At 36.1% G+C, this 14,965-nt stretch overlaps 1 pseudogene; it reads right to left on the bottom strand.

Annotated features, from left to right (window-relative positions):
* Positions 1-13,963: 13,963 nt before the first annotated feature.
* LOC115932593 (uncharacterized) lies at positions 13,964-14,127 on the bottom strand (annotated as a pseudogene).
* Between the last annotated feature and the right edge of the window lie 838 nt (positions 14,128-14,965).

Genomic DNA, 14,965 nt, shown 5'->3' with positions numbered 1-14,965 from the left:
GGTGGGGCCCATGGGACATGACTGAATTCTTGGGGTTGACTTACCCCTTACTGTTATGATAATGAGTGAGTTCTCACGAGATTTGATAGTTTAAAAGTGTAGTACTTCCTCCTTCATGCTTTCACTCTTCTGCCACCCTATGAAGAATGTGCTTGCTTCTCCTTCACCTTCTGCCTTGATTTTAAGTTTCCTGAGGCTTCCCCAGCCATGCAGAACTGTAAGCCAATTAAACCTCTTTTTAAAAATAAATGACTCAGTGTTAAGTAGTTCTTCATAGCAGTGTGAAAATGGACTAACACAAAAAAATGGTACCTAGAGTGGGGTACTAGTATAAAGATACCTGAAAATGTGGAAGTGACTTTGGAATTGGGTATCAAGCAGAGTTTGGAATGGTTTGAAAGGCTCAAAAGAAGGCAGACAGATGTGGGAAAGTTTGGAATTTATTAGAGATTTGTTGTATGGTTTTGACCAAAATGCTGATAGTGATATGGACAATGAAGTCCAGGCTGAGGTACTCTTAGATGGAGATGAGGGACTTAATAGAAACTGGAGTAAATGTCACTCCTGTTATGCTTTAGCAAAGAGAGATGGTCTAAAATTGGAACTTATGTTTACAAGGGAAGCATAGCATAAAAGTTTGGAAAACTTGCAGCCTGACCATGTAGTAGAAAGGAAAAACCCATTTTCTGGGGAGAAACTCAAGCCAACTTCAGAGATTTGCATAGGTAAAAAGAAACCAAAAGTTAATAGACAAGAAAATGGGAAAAATATCTTCAGAGCATGTCAGAGACCTTTGTACCAGACCCTCCCATCACAGACCTGGAGGCCTGGGAGAGAAAAATGGTTTCATGGGCCAGGCCCAGTGCTCCACTGCTCTGTGCAGGCTCAGGACATGGAGTCCTGTGTCCCAGCTGCTCTAGCTCCAGCCATGGCTAATACATGGCAAGATACAGCTCAGACCATTGCTTCAGAGGGTGCAAGACCCAAACTTTGGTGACTTCAACATGGTGTTCAGCCTGTGGGTTTGCAGAGGGCAAGAGTTTGGGAACCTCCACCTAGATTTCAGAGGATGTATAGAGACACATGTATGTCCAGGCAGAAGTCAGCTCCAGGGACAGAGCCCTTATGGAAAACTCTACTAGGGCAGTATGGAGGGAAAATGTAGGGTTTCCTACAGAGTTTCACACAGAGTTCTCTCTGGGCACTGCCCAGTGGAGCTGTGAGAAGAGGGTCACTGTCCTCTAGACCCCAGAATGGTAGATCCACCAACAGCTTGCACGATGCACCTGGAAAAGCCACAGGCACACAATACCAACCTGTGAAAGCAGCCAAAGGGGATGTGCCCTGCAGAGCCACAGGGGTGGAGCTGCCCATGCCTTTGAGAACTGACCCCTTGCATCAGTGTGGTCTGGATTTAAGACATGGAGTCAAATGAGATTATTTTGGAACTATAAGATTTGATGACTGCCCAGCTGAGTTTTGGACTTGCATGGGGCTTGTAGCCCCTTTGTTTTGCACAATTTCTCCCACTTGCAATGGATGTATTTACCCAATAACTGTAACCCCATTGTATTTTGGAAGTTACTAACTTGTTTTTTATTTTACAGGCTCATAGGCAGAGGGGATTTGCCTCGTCTCAGATAACATTTTGGACATGGACTTTTGGGTTGATGCTTAAATGAGTTAAGACCTTGTGGACTATTAGGAAGGCATGATTGTGTTTTGAAATGTCAGAAGGACATGAGATTTGGGGGGAGCTGGGGCAGAATGTTATCGTTTGACTCTGTGTCCCCATCCAAATCTCATCTCAAATTGTTATCCCCACGTGTTGGTGGAGGGGCCTGGATGGAGGTGATTGAATCCTGAGGGCAGACTTTCCCCTTGCTGTTCTCCTGATAGTGAGGGAATTCTCACCAGATCTGATGGTTTAAAAGTGTGGAACGTCTTCCTTCTCTCTTTCTTTCTTCTGCTACCATGTAAGGCGTGCCTTCCTTCCCCTTCACCTTCTGCCATGATTGTAAGTTTCCTGAGGCCTCCCCAGTCATGCAGAATGGTGAGTCAATTAAATCTCTTTTCTTTATAAATTACCCAGTCTCAGTTAGTTCTTTATAGCAGTGTGAAAATAGACTATAGAGTGGCAATGTAAACTAGTACAACCACTATATAGGATAGTTTAGAGATTCTTCAAAAAACAGAAAATAGATCTATTAGACAATTCAGCAATCCCAATGCTGAGTATATATTCAAAAGAAGGGAAATCTGCATTCTCATGTCACTCTCGTGTTTGTTGAAGTGCTAGTCACAATAGTCAAGGTTTGGAAGCAGCCTAAGTGTCTACCTACAGATAAATGGATAAAGAAAATGTGGTACTGGCTGGGCATGGTAGCTCAGGTTTGTAATTCCAGCACTTTAGGAGGCTGAAGCAGGCAGATCATGTGAGGCCAGGAGTTCAAGACCAGCCTGGCCACCATGGTGGAACCGTATCTCTACTAAAAGTAAAAAAATTAGTTTGGCATGGGGGTGCATGCCTGTAATCCCAACTACTCAGGAAGCTGAGGCAGGCGAATCATTTGAACCTGGGAGGCAGAGGTTGCAGTGAGCCAAGATTTTGCCACTACATTCCAGCCTGGGTGACAGAGCAAGACTCTCTCTCTCTCTCAAAAAAAAAACAACAACAACAACAAAAAAAAAAACAAAACAAAAACAAAAATGTAGTACTTATACACAATGGAGTGCTATTCAGCCATAAAAAAGAATGAGATTCAGTCATTTGGAACAAGATGGATGGAACTGGAGGTCATTATGTTAGATGAAATAAGTCAGGCATAGAAAGATAAACTTCACATGTTCTCAGTTATTTGTGGAATTTAAAAATCAAAATAATTTAACTCATGGAGACAGAGAGTAGAAGGATGGTTACCAGGGACAGGGAAGGGTAATCAGGGGTGGAGGTGGGTAGTAGGGAAGGTTAATTGGTACAAAATAGAAATAATGAATAAGACCTGGTATTTGATAGCATGGCAGGGTGACTATAGTCAAAATAATTTATTTATACCTAAAAGAATAACCAATGATTATAACTGGATTTTTTTGTAACACAAAGGGTAAATGCTTGAGGGAATGAATAACCGATTTTGATGATGTGGTTATTACACATTTCATGACTGTATCCAAATACCTCATGTATACTATAAATGTATACACCTACTATGTAACCACAAACTTTAAAAATAAAAATTACAAAAGGAGTTATATACTGAGAAATAGGATAGTCAAACTGTCAGAAGCCAGAGACAAGGAGATTCTTAAAAGCAGTAACATAGAGAAAACTCATAATGTAGAATATATAAGAAATCTTCAACAAGTTTATCATCCAATTACTCAGCAGAAACCTTGGAGGCAAGAAAGCAGTAAGAAGATATATTTAAGATGCTAAAAGCAAAACTACCACAACAAACACACAAAAACACAGAAAACTTTCAACTGAGAATTCTATATCCAACAAATTTATTCTTCAAATATAAGGAAGAAATTAAGACATCCCCAGATCAACAAAAGCTGAAGGAGTACATTAGATATGCCCTAACAGAAATTCTAAAGTCCTTACAGGTTGAAATAAAAGCATACTGGACAATAACTTGAAGCTGGATAATATATAAGGATCTATTGTAAAGAATGAATGAGCATATTAAAGCCAGTATCATTATAATTTTGTTTTATAACTGCACTTTTTATGTTCTACAGTATATAAAATAAAAACACATGAATTAATTATTCTAGGTTAGTGGGTAAACAATATAGAGAGATTTAGTTATTGACATCAATGACATAAAGCGGGGAGAGGTAACAGAGCTGTATAGGATAATTTTGGTATGCAATTGAAGTTGGTATCAATTCAGATTATAATTTTTTAAATTTACAATGTTGCATGTATTTTCACTTTTACCCAATGAAAATATCTATCACATATACACAAAAGGGAGTGAGAAGGGAATCAAAATGTGTAACTACAAAAAAAAAGATTAAAAGAAGGTAGTAATGGGGGAAATGAGGAACTAGAAATGTATGAGACATACAAAGAAACAACAGTATCAAAAGTATACCCTTCTTTATGAATAATTACTTTAAATTTAAGTGAATTAAACTCAGTCACAAGACACATGAATTAAAGAAGACAAAAATAAATTAAGTGATGTTCTGCATTCATAGATTGTAAAACTCAATGTTCTTAAGATGGCAATACTCCCAAAGAGATATAGAGATTCAATGAAATCTCTCTTAAAATCCCAATTATATGTTTTCTTCTTCTTGACAAAATACAAAAACTCATTCTAAAACTCATATGGAATCTCAAATAACTCTGAATAGTAGAAAAGTGGCTTCAACATCTGTGGGAAGAGAGGAATGTTGTTACTGTTTACTGGGCATAGAATTTCTGTTTAGAAAGCTGAAAAAGTTCTTGAAATGGATTATAATGATGGTCGCACAATAATGTGAATGTACCTAAAAGATAGGGGGAAAGATTTAGGACACTGAATTTGACCATAATTTATTGGATATGACCTCAAAAGTACAGGCAACAAAAGAAAAAGTAAATAAGTTTGATTTTATCAACATTAAAATTTTTTTGTATCCAAGGACACAGTGACAGGGTGAAAAGACAACACACAGGAAGGGAAAATGTGTGTAATTCATATTTCTGATACAAAATTAATATCCATAATATATTAGGAGTTCCTACAACTGAAGAACAACAGCAGCAACCAACCCAATTCAAATATGGACAAAGGATTTGAATAGATATTTTTCAAAGATGACATAGAAATGGTCAATTAGTCCATGGAAATATGTTTGTCATCACTGTTTATCAGAGAATAATAAATCAAAACCAGAATGAGATAGATACCACTTTGTAACCATTATCTGAAAAAAACAGAAATAAAAATTATTGGCAAGGATGTAGACAAACTGATACCCTTGTACATTGCTATAAGGAATGTAAAATGTTGCAGCCACTGTGGAAAATGGTTTGGCGGTTTCTCAAAAATGTAAACATAGTACCATCATATGACCCAGAAATTCCTAGCTGAGATTCACCAAATTTGTATTGAGTTTGTACTATAGGCCAGGTATTGTGCTTGGTATTAGGATATAAAGTTGAGTAAAATGGAACCTAATTGGAAAGAAGCAGAGGCAAAAGGATATTTTAATTACAGTGTACTAAGTCTAAACATATGTGTATGAACAAAGTATAAATGTTACCTACTGTTATTCACCCATTTTGAAGGAAGACTGCAAGAAAGCCTTTGTTCACAGAGGAGGTGACATTTGATCTGTATTTTGAATGCAACTGCATTATGACCTGGAATATTTCCAGCTTCTTTCATTAAAACATTTATCTATAGTAGACACTAGTCATTTTATGCTACTATGGAGTTTGATGTTATGTTAATCTTGATTTTAATGTCACACACCTGTCCAAGTTTATTAACCATAACATCACTTAAGCAAGTGATGAGGCAGTTAACACACTGAATTCAGAATACATCATAGGTAAAACATATTCTTATTCCCTTTTCCCTCCCCAAATTTAAGCCAGTTCACTTCACTTTTTGTTACAAATAACATTAAATTACAAATTTTAATATCTGTAGAGCAAATTACCATTGCCTAATTAATATCCAATTAGCACTTGCAACTCTCTACTCTCCTTGGAAGCTAGCTCAATATAGTAAAAAGTAATCAACACAAGTCCAGAAATATTTATGATACTTCCAGTGCGCACTAAACTATATGGCATATATTTGTTCAATAGATAGAGAAAAAGACCAAGTGCAACAATGCTTTCATAGTCAAGTTGGGTCAATGAATCTATGAATCAGTTGCCTTTTCCTACTAATGTTAATGTCTCAACAGTCATCTTTTCTTGAATTGTACTAATTTTGGGGTGTTTATTCCCATCTCTTCCCATTCATGTTTCTAGAGTTATAGCTTTACTGCTGAATCAAATATCCCAGTAAGACCTTTTTAAAACAACCCTTTTTGGCTTCCTTAGAATGAACAGTCAGTCTTTATTACGTAGTAAATTAATTTCTGTAATGAACACACATCCCAGATCTTTGCAGGTAATTAACAGTTCTCATTATCCAGGAGTCTTGGTCAATTTCTTTGGAAGCTGCAGGCTGATCCAATAAGCAAGCCCTGTGATTTTAGCACATTTTTCATTTGAAGAAACAGCGTGTGGCAGGTGTAGGAAGTGTTGTAGGAAAAAAATTTAAGCTATACTCCTTGGAGAACACAGACCAAAAGAGTACATTTATGTCGTTGAGATATCTCAGAGCACTATTTGCAAATGAGCTGTTAATTCTTGCTTTTACAGTTCTGGGAAAATCTTCAGAATATTCTTGGCAAATAGAAGCTTTTTATTTTTTCTTCTTTTGGCATAGACATTGCACGGAAAAATCTGAGCTCTTTGGAATCATTCCTGAAACAAAAATTACAGGGGACTCTACTTAGAAATAGTTTAATATTCAACTGAAATACTGCAGTTGTGAACTTATCACTATTAAATTCAGTTATTCCTTATTACATGATTTAATTTGATAAAATTAAATTATACTCAGAGAGCTAAGGTCTTAATAGTACTGCCCGTATGTGAGTGGATTTCCAAAGAGGGGAGTCGAAGAATGTTCTTTAATAATTCTCCATCATTAAAAATTTAGATTAGTCCCATTGCTTTTAAGATTTTTATAATTATATAAATAGGTTTACAACATCACCTGGATAATGTAGAGAATTACCTGTATTACCACATTTTTAACACATTCTGGCTGGCACTGCCAGTCTTTCTTTGTAGATTGACTATCAACAGCATGTATTTGGCACCTTGAAGTGATGTTTCAAATAAACCTAGGGGCTATACAAATTAATTGGAGTACAAGAAGGTGTCAGAAAAGAGGAAAAATAAAAATGGTATTTTCAAAATTCTAAAATTATTATTGTTTAATTTAATGTAATTCAAAATGGATACTGCTTGAAGGGGTACAATAACTAGGATATTCTGTATAATGGGAATCTAGGCTTAGCTATTTAATCAAGTGAAGTATGATGGTGTTGCAGTCTTCTGAATGAAAAACAGCTGAGTGCTTATCTGTCATTATTGGGGTTGAATGTTTATGAGTAGAAAGGTTACCCATGATTTAATGCATAGGCTCACATCTCTCTGAACCATTACCTGGGCAATGACCATGATTCCTGAAGGAAGATGACAGTCACTGGTGAAATCCATTGTAATTTTAGATGATAGCATTTTTGGTTATCATATGAAACCATCTGAGAGAACTCAGCAACTACCTGTCACCACTGACAACAAATAATGCAAACTAGATAGAGCTTTAGCTGCATTTTTTTCCTTTGAACACTTATTTAGAACTTCTTAGAGTCAGTAGATTTCTTTTCAGAGATCAACCAAACTAGTTAATCCATTTCAGTCTTGAGATTGACCTATGAGGAGCTTGCTGGATATTAATAGGACTAGCCCTGCAACTCATAGCAGAATTGGGTTGGGAGTACAGAGAAAGTCAAGTAATTGAGGTATTTATTTAGTGTCTCACTACTCCATTGTGGTGTTGTCATTCTTGGTATTTACTGAGTCAGCTTACCAAACTGAGGTCTGAGAAGTATTTGCAAAGCCTAGCCCTTTACCTCTGATAAAATTGGCACCTCCAGTGCTCTGCCTTTCTCTGCCGGAAAATATGAATCTCCCAGATCTCTTCAATCAGTATTCAGCCAGGCTCATAAAACCATATTTCTATCCTCTGTTTTTCCCTTTCTTCTTTTTCTAATTTGTAAATACATAACCAGAGATATAAACTATGAAGATTGGAGTATACACTATGGAATTGAGTGCCATAACCAACCACAATATATTATAAAGTTAATCCTAAGGCATATATTTAATTATATGCATAATCATTGTTGAACTGCATGACAATTAGACACAAATAGTAAACACTTCAAATAAATGACTATAATTACTAACACTTTTAATCAAGCCAAATCACAATTTCATTTTTTCTTCTCAGTTTGCTTGTTTGCCAGTATTTATAATACATGTCAACATTAACTGTTTCCCTGATATCATATAACTTTTATTTCATATCCTTATTACACACACCCACAGACATATGCATAACAGTCACACAAACCCAAAGGCCAAGCTCACATGATTTTTTTTCTGAAAATTAAGGAATATTTGCCAAAATTCTACCTCATGCCTATGCCTCAGGCTAAGTTTTCTTTTTACATTTTGCTCTTGATTTATACCTTTTGGAAAGGTATTCCATTTCACTTTTAATTCAAGAAGTCAGAAATTCTAAATGCAATTAATGCCCCAGATTTTTTTTTATTCACTACCTCTATTTTTTTTATTTTATTATTATTATACTTTAAGTTTTAGGGTACATGTGCACAAGGTGCAGGTTAGTTACATATGTATACATGTGCCATGCTGGTGTGCTGCACCCATTAACTTGTCATTTAGCATTAAGTATACCTCCTAATGCTCTGCCTCCTCCCTCCCCCCACCACACAACAGTCCCCAGAGTGTGATGTTCCCCTTCCTGTGTCCATGTGTTCTCATTGTTCAATTCCTACCTATGAGTGAGAATATGCGGCGTTTGGTTTTTTGTTCTTGTGATAGTTTACTGAGAATGATGATTTCCAATTTCATCCATGTCCCTACAAAGGACATGAACTCATCATTTTTTATGGCTGCATAGTATTCCATGGTGTATATGTGCCACATTTTCTTAATCCAGTCTATCATTGTTGGACATTTGGGTTGGTTCCAAGTCTTTGCTATTGTGAATAGTACCGCAATAAACATACGTGTGCATGTGTCTTTATAGCAGCATGATTTATAGTCCTTTGGGTATATACCCAGTCATGGGATGGCTGGGTCAAATGGTATTTCTAGTTCTAGATCCCTGAGGAATCGCCACACTGACTTCCACAATGGTTGAACTAGTTTACAGTCTCACCAACAGTGTAAAAGTGTTCCTATTTCTCCACATCCTCTCCAGCACCTGTTGTTTCCTGACTTTTTAATGATTGCCATTCTAACTGGTGTGAGATGGTATCTCATTGTGGTTTTGATTTGCATTTCTCTGATGGCCAGTGACGGTGAGCATTTTTTCATGTGTTTTTTGGCTGCATAAATGTCTTCTTTTGAGAAGTGTCTGTTCATGTCCTTTGCCCACTTTTTGATGGGGTTGTTTGTTTTTTCTTGTAAATTTGTTTGAGTTCATTGTAGATTCTGGATATTAGCCGTTTGTCAGATGAGTAGGTTGTGAAAATTTTCTCCCATGTTGTAGGTTGCCTGTTCACTCTGATGGTAGTTTCTTTTGCTGTGCAGAAGCTCTTTAGTTTAATTAGATCCCATTTGTCAATTTTGGCTTTTGTTGCCATTGCTTTTGGTGTTTTAGACATGAAGTCCTTGCCCATGCCTATGTCTTATTTTTTAACTCAAGACAAAGCTTTTATTTTATTATTCTTAGCTTGGAGAGAAGAGATGCAAGTTTACATTGGCACTTTCTAAGTTTCCACAGACAGCCACCAAAGAGTATGACCTCATGGTTTTAACCTTTTGATAAATCCTGATAATAGGGTTGCCTGTTATATTTTATTTTAAGTGAAAAGTATCAGAAGATCCCAGTTTTTAGGAATATGGTTTCCCAAACATAAGCCACAATCAGGAATTGGTGTTACGTTGTCTCTAAGACACTTTGGGGGCCAATATAGATAATTTTCCCTAGCCCCAGAAAATGACAAGAAAATACAAAGCATAGGTATGTGCATTACTTCCCCAGGGCTCCTGTAATAAATTACCACACAGTTAGTGGTTTAAAATAGCAGATATTTGTTCTTTCACAGTTCTGGAGTCTAGAAGTCTGAAATCAAGATGTTGGCAGTGCCTTTCTCTGAATGATCTAAGGGGGGATCTTTCCTTGCCTCTGCCTAGTTTCTGGTGATTGCTGGCAATCTTTGGTATTCACTGGTTTGTAACTGCATCAATCCCACCTCTGCCTCTGTTGTCATGTGACTTTTTTCCCCTGTGTGTCTCTGTGTCCTCCCTTCTTCTAACAAGGGTACCAGTCATAATAAGTTTAGGGCCTACTCTACTCTAGTAGGGCCTTATTTTGACTTCACTAATTACATGTGCAAAGACTCAACTCACAAATAAATTTACATCCTGAAATTTTAGGTGGACACGAGTTTTCTTTGGGGGGACTGTGATAGTTTTATGTGTCAATTTGGCTGAGCCACTGTGTCTAGAGATTTGCTCAAAAGGTAGCCAGAATGTTTCTGTGATGTTATTTTATGGTTAACATTAACATTTAAATCAGTAGACTTTGAGTAAAGCAGATTTCCCACCATAATGTAGGTAAGCTTCATCCAGTCAGTTAACAAAAGAATGACTGACTTTCCCCAAGTAAGAAAGAATTCTGCCAGAAGATTGCCTTTTAACTTGTACTGCATCTCCTCCTTAAGTCCCTAGCCTGCTGGCCTATCTTGTAGATATTGGATTTACACCTTCCCAATAATGAAAGCCAATTCCTTAAAATAAATCTCTATTTGAAGAGCCTCTTCAATGTTATTGTAATGAGCATCTCCTGTTGGTTTTGTTTCTATGAAGAACCCCATATAATACAGACTTTGATACCAAAAAGTGGGGTGCTGCTCTAACATATTTCTAAAAATGCGGAATTAGCTCTCAAACCGGGTAATGGATAGAAGCAGGAGAGTTTTGAGATGCGTGTTAATAAAACACCTAGATTGTTTTAGACTGTGAATATTAATTCTCTTGAGGTCTCAGACAGAAATGTAGAACTTGCTATTGAAACTAGAAGAAAGGTAGTCTCATTGTTATAAAGTGGTAAATAACTTGGCTGAATTGTGTTCTAGTGTTTGTGGAAAGTAGAAACTGTAAGTGACAAACTTGATTCTTTTACCTAAGATTTCTAAGCAAAGTGTTGAAAATACAGTCTAGTTTATTCTTGTTGCTTGTAGCAAAATGCAAAAGGAGAGAGATAAATTGAGAGATAAATTGTTAAACAAAAAGGCATCAGAACTTGAAAATGAATTCTTAGCCTACTCATATTGCAAAAAATTGAGAAAATATGTTCTGGAGAGAACACTAAGGGTGGGACTGGACAACGACTCAATAAAGAAATTATGGTGTTAGCCATTTTAGCAGAAGCAGGAATAAAAATGTGGTTATATCAGAAGAAACAGGGCCAGCTGAGACTAAGGTAAACAAAGAAAGGACAACATAAAGAAAGACTGTAGGACGTCTGAGATTCTACAGGATGGGCTGATACAGCTATCCAGTTGCAAGCATGTGCTATCCTTCCAGGCAGAAGAAAGACCTCAAAAGTGGCTAAAAGACTAGAAGGGCTGCTACTTCCACTACAGGCCCAGAGGGCACAAGCTCAGTGGTTGAAGCTGTCTTTTCCAGAGTTTCAGAGGACAGGGCTCCCTTATCTGTTCCATCAGGCAGACTGCCACGTGCCAGTGGTTCAGAGACAGGGCTGCAACCCAGGGTCTCATGGAAGTGACCTTGCCGACCCAGTTAAGTCTGGAAGGCAGAGCTGCCACATCTGTTATTATAGACTGAGCAAAACAAGGGAGGTTGAGAGTCTTCCCTGGGTAAATACCATATAGCAGTGGCTGAGAATAAAGATCAGGTCTTTGCATATTCCCTTAGGATCCTTGCTTTCTGCACCGCAGACTAGGTATTACTGTCATACATGTAATAAACTTAACCTGGTCTACTTTCAAAATCCATTTTTGTACACTCCACTATTCCATTTTTTGTACATAATTTTTGTACACTAATCCATTTTTTGTACATATGTTTATGGGAAATAAGAGATGACTGACTTCTCTCTTATTGCCTTTATTAATCTTATGATCACAAGTTTATCCTTCACCTACGACTCCATCCAACTTCTGGAATCTTCTGATCCAAGCTTCTTATAATCTGTCAAACTCTTCTAGTCAAACTGGATTTCCACCTTTCTGTTCATCCCTCACCTCATCCTCACTCCATGCCTGCACACAATTTCCTAATATGTCCAGCCTACTTCATTCTATTATTGCCACCATTGGAAATACTATTTTCACTGCAGTAGATGCATTTATTTATGAATATGGATTACTGGAAAGAAAACAGTTAAAGAATCTTACCAAGGTCAAAATTACATAGAATGCATGTGAGCTTTTACTATCAAGGGGAAAGGTGGGACCTTTATCAAAATTACCCCTTCTCCACTGACCTGCTATGCTACAAAGATACATTTTAAACATAATTCTAGGAACAGAAGTATTAATACCAAAACAGTTTTAGATAAAAATAATAATCAAGATGGCACTAGATCAACAATTACCTGCCAGTCTACATAATATTAAGTGTCTCAAATGTACAAAGCATTTGATAAAAATCCAGGAATTTTTCAAGTGAATGCATAGTTGACTGCAATTTTCCATTTTCATCGGGATCTCTGACACTCTATAAAGATAATCCTAAGGTCTAGATTTCAATTCTTTATTTTGTGACTGCTTGGACATACAGTTCTATGTCATGACCATCTTTGGCCTAGTTCTAGAAAACAGAGTCATGATGTGAGTTAAATTGGCTCACTACACAGTACATGAACCCTCTGTACACCATAGGAACCACTGTAGGATTAACAAAAAAAACAAAAAAGAAAACAAGGATAATTTTATATCCTCGAGCAAAGCCTAGTTGAAGCCATAATCACAAAACTCTGTAGTCAATTCTGTCTTATACATTTGAATAGTTATATAAGAAAATTTGGTCTAATAAATGTCAAATAAAAATGTAAAATAGAGGCCAATGCAAAAACAAAGGGCAAATGCAAAATCAGTTAGGTGAGTTTTTTTTTTCATTTACAAGAAGATAGGCTTTTTGAAACAGGAAAATGAAAATGCTCTGAACTGTTCATCCCATGCTGAGAGGTGAGACTGGCAATAACTCTGATTCTTACTCAAATCTACTATTTGCTTGGCTGGCTGTGGTTTCCCCTGGAGCTTGAATATATTCATTAGATTTTCAATGAAAACTAAGTCAGACTGTAGAAAATGATGAAATACTTGTTAAGTAGTCTTTTTCCATCTCCAATAAACATGTACCTTCACTTCATTGGAATTGAGTACAAGTTCATGTGAGCTCCAAATGACTCAACCTTCAGGGACAGTAAACTGTGTGGCAGAGCAGACAGAAGCAATACCTTTGAAAGATAAATGGTGAAATACTTAGTATAACGTTTATACTGAGATACCACAATCTAACTTAGTTTCCTCTCCTTGTTACTCATAATCATATCTTGGTTTTCAGAATAGTTTTGTGCTAGTTGTTGTTTTTGCACTTTGCTATCAGGTTGTCATATATGTGTGAGAAAATATTCATTATAGTATGTCAATCATTTTAGTGCTTTACAATTTTTAATATCTTCACAAAAATGATGAAAGAAATTTCCATATATGTTATTTTTGTTTGAGTCTTGTTTGATTCTTTCTCTGAGAATATATATTATTTTATTTTAGAAATAATTCAAACGTTCCAAAGTATTTTATTTTATTTTGTCCAACTTTACTGAGGTACAATTGACATTAAAAATTGTATATATTTGAGTTGTACAATGTTATGATTTTATATATGTATTCATTGGGTAGTAATTACCACAAATTGATCAATACATTCATCACCACATATAGTTGCACGTTGTGTGTGTCTGTATGTGTGTGTGTGTGTCTATGCATTGAGGACACTTAAGATTTACTTTCTTAGCAAATGTTAAGAACAGACTGAGAGCCAATTCAAGTATTTTTTTAAATTTTTAAATTTTTGTGGGTACATAATAGGTGTATATAGTTATGGAATTTATGAGATGCTTTGATACAGGCATGCAATGTAAAATAATCACAATATGGAGAATGAGATAGCTATCCATTTATGCATTTATCCTTGGTGTTACCAAAAAATCCGATTACATTACTTTAGTTATTTTACACTTGATCTTAGCCAAAAGGCTGAGAAGTGATTAGTTATTTTAAAATGTACAATTTATTATTGATTATAGTCACTCTCTTGTGCTATTGAATAGTAGATCTTATTTATTCTCAATAACAATTTATTGTACCAATTAAACATCACCAACTTCCTGCCCACTCCCCAACTTCCCATTACTATATCCAGCCTCTGGTTACCATCCTTCTACTCTGTATCTCCATGAATTCAATTGTTTTAATTTTTAGATTCTACAAATAAGTGTGAACATGTGAAGTTTGTCTTTCTGTGTCTGGCTTATTTCACTTAACATAATAATCTCCAGTTCTACCCATGTTGTTGCAAATGATAGGATCCCATTATTTTCTATGCTGAATAGTACTCCATTGTGTACAAGCACCATGTTTTCTTTCTTTACTCATCTGTCGATGGACTCTTATTTTGCTTCCAAATTTAGCTATCACAAACAGTGCTGCAGTAAACATAGTAGTGCGGATATCTCTTTGATATACTGATTTCCATTCTTTTAGGTATATATCCAGCAGTAGAAATGGTGGATTACGTGGTAGTCCAAATTTTAGTTTTTAGAGGAATCTGCAAATTTTCTCCATAGTACTTGTATTTATATCTCCATCCTAATTTACCTTTCCACTAACAGTGTACGAGGATTCCCTTTTCTTCACATCCTCACCAGCATTCATTATAACCCCTCTTTTTTATAGAAGCCATTTTAACTGGAGTGAAATGATATTCCATTATAGTTTTTATTTACATTTCTCTGATGATTCATGATGTTGAGCATCTTTTAATATGCCTTTTTGCTATTTGTATGACTTATTTTGAGAAATGTCTATTCAAATATTTTGCCCATTT

Source organism: Gorilla gorilla, chromosome X (assembly GCF_029281585.2).
Source record: "Gorilla gorilla gorilla isolate KB3781 chromosome X, NHGRI_mGorGor1-v2.1_pri, whole genome shotgun sequence".
NCBI lineage: Eukaryota > Metazoa > Chordata > Mammalia > Primates > Hominidae > Gorilla > Gorilla gorilla.
Note: the sequence above shows the minus strand (reverse complement) of the source record. Positions and strands in the feature narration are given on the sequence as shown.